The sequence below is a fragment of the Poecilia formosa genome, unplaced genomic scaffold, assembly GCF_000485575.1.
Source record: "Poecilia formosa unplaced genomic scaffold, Poecilia_formosa-5.1.2 Scaffold429, whole genome shotgun sequence".
In the NCBI taxonomy this organism is placed as follows: Eukaryota; Metazoa; Chordata; class Actinopteri; order Cyprinodontiformes; family Poeciliidae; genus Poecilia; species Poecilia formosa.
In genome coordinates, this window is record NW_006800368.1 from 309,234 (window position 1) to 312,500 (window position 3,267).

Consider the following 3,267-nt stretch of genomic DNA (forward strand, 5'->3'; position numbering starts at 1 on the left):
ATCCCTATGAATAGCAGGGCACATGAATATTGAGGGTTGTATCAAAGCTGTTCTATTGTCACTCTAGTTGTTGTGTTTCAGAGAAGATTGAATGGAAGTAGTGATGTGAATAAAAACTGTTTTTGAGGTCCCACAAAAAGGTAAAATTCATGTGTAGGAACAAAAAGTCCGTAAGTGTTAAAAACAATAAATCAAAAACAAGTCTAACAATAACAACAATAATAATACGCTGTCTTCACAACACGTGACTATGTTGACAGCCAGCGAACAACTAATAAATGTCTTCATGCAAGGTTTAACTAAAGATCTTAAACTTTTTTTTCTTTGTAACTAAAATACAACAAAAGGGAAAATACATTACTAGATAATAAACTATATTAATGGTTCACTCAAAACGTTTTCTAACTGAATTATAACAGAAAGGAAAATACATTACTAATACACATACCTAAATGTTGTATTCAAAAATGATGTACTGGTCTACATTTGATGAATCGAAGAAAAAACAACAAAGTGTCTTTCAAACAAAACTACTTACAAAGGCGAAACTTTCGAAGGTACAAAGCGCATAAAGTACATTCAGAGTGATCATGAGCCGTTTGCCTTCTCCTAACTGACCAAATTCTTGTTGAAAAAGTTGCAGAGAAATATACATAGAAGACAGTTTGCTACTAAGACTGCTCACTCGGTCATGTTTCCGCAAATACAATATAGCAAAGATCGTTTGTAATACAGATGCCAGACTCCGATCAAATTGAACAGCTGTGATGGACTGGTGACCTGTCCAGGGTGACCCCGCCTCTCCCATTGACCGCTGGAGGTAGGCACCAGTAACCCTCATGACGCCACCCACTAGGGATAAGCGTGTAAGATAATGGATGGATGAACTGATCAGATATTCACTACACATAGAATAGAATAGAGTACAAGAGAGAAGAGAAGAGATCAATCCTTTATTAATACTACACAGGGGAATTTCACCTGTTACAGCAGCACAGTGCCAAGATATACCCTAAGAATATGAAAATATCTAAAAACAATATAAACTGTATGTTAATAAAGTATCTACATATAAAATAAAATTAAAATAAAACAGAAACCTGAAAATATGTCAGATTTTAAATACAGAATAAATAAATCCAGATTATGTTCTTTTACATGATCATTGCACAGCCTTATAGAGCTCACATGCAGGGACCTGAAGAGGACATGTGATTTATTGTATATTATTAAAACTGTCGGGTTCTGTGTTTTCTGTTTATTTTCTGGGTCATGTCTCTTGTGAGCCTCTGTGTTGTCCTGTCCTCCCATTGATTATTCCCAGGTGTGTCTCGATGCAGTGATTATCCCAATGTGTATTTAAGTTCACCTGTGTCTGTGTCTTTGTTGGATCCTTGTCACGTCTGTTGTCAAGTGTCTGCTCCCGTCTCAGTAGAACTGGTTAGTCCTGAGACGACGAAGATTTATCAAGCAGAGGAAACATCTGCAGAAACTAACATAGTGTGGAGTAGTGATGGGTAGATGAGGCGTCATGTATCGTTTTGACACATAGCAAAACTGTGTCGATTCTGTCTCGATACTGTGTCACTCAATACTGACACCTGCTGGACATTAAAAATTCCTACAGGCAACGTAGTGATCTGATGACCTAGTCTATACAATAAGATTTAAGTCTTCGTATTTTATTGAATATTATATATTGCATTATGTCATATCTTCAGTTACATTTAAAATATATTTGATATACAGCTAATAAAAAATGTGAACATGAACCATAAAGTGAAATTTAAGTGAATGTGTTTGGAATGAGGATCCTTGTGGACAGTTCCCCCCCCCAGATTTTTATTTAAAAAAAAAAAGTTTTTACATTTTGAAATGTATTCTTACGCTTTTTTAACAAAACTTTTGCTGTAGAAAAAAATGAAGTAAACGCTACATTTACAGCGAAGCTTTGTTTTTCTTAGAGGTTGTGTTCCGAAAATAGGCGAAATCCGTTAAGTATTTACCTTTATTTTTTTACAGTTATTACACAGCATAAATAAATACTCTACATTTAAACTAAATAACAAAACCTGTTTTCAGGTCAGCGGATGTGCCTGTTCATCAATCGGGCCTTAATGTGATCCGGAGTCATGTCTCCTCCAAGCTGACCCAGAGATTCACAGCTGTATCTACGGCAGAGCGATGGATCTGCCTCTGGCCACAGTTTTTTTCCAGCAGGAATTCTAAGTTTCAGTTTCCATCTCCCGAATGGCCAATCTGTATTAAATACCGTAACTTTATTGGCACTAAGGTAGAGAAGAAGCGCGGATACTGTTTTTACCAATCATACGGTCAATCAGGACGCAGAACACTGTGGAAAAAAACTGCACAAAAAATCTGAGAAGTAGCGAAACCGTGAAAGGTGAACCGCGTTATAGCGAAGGATCACTGTATATGAAATAATGCATCAAAAGTAACTGAGTAATTTGTAGAATGGCTGTATATCTGAGTTTATCTGGGACTTCATTCTCATGCCTGGCCTCATAATGCCTCAATATTGAGGAGGTGGATTTATTTAAATAAGACAGTTTAGTCAAACATATGCGACATTTAACCTGCAGAACATAATATTAATAAACTAAGAATCAATTTCAGCTGAATTTGGATTCAGATAGATCAAGTAGAAACTGACAAGAACCGGATGAAACAACAAAAATGAAAACAAATTTATTTTCCAACATAAGATCAAAATGGTCCCACACTGAGGAAACATTTTCTTTGAAGCTGCTCCATAGGTGATGCTTGGCAACAGATTCGGTTCCTTATTAACAGTTTGGCGCGTTAATGTCATTTCAAAACAGTTCTTGTATTGGTCACGTGACTTGATGAAACCAATACGTGCACCGACCCGGGTTTTGGTCTCTGGGCCGGACACATGCGCCGACGCGTCGGTGTTGCAGGTGTTACGTCAATCCGCGTTTCCCCATCAGATACGGTTCCCCCCTTAGTCTTCTTGCCGCTCCGCCCCGCCCACGCGGCAAAATAGGCGCGTGCTCGTGATTGAGCACTGAGAAAGCACGCGCTTGTTCGGCGCGCTTGTCTGGGGAACTACGGACACCGTGAAAGCTCAAACAACATGTTTCGGCAAAGTTGTCACACTTTCTTCACGTTTTTGCGGGAAACTAATAGTAATAATACTAATAATTAGAAGAAGAGTAATACAAAACGTATATATTATATTTTAAATATATGTTGAGCATTTATATATATATATATATATATATA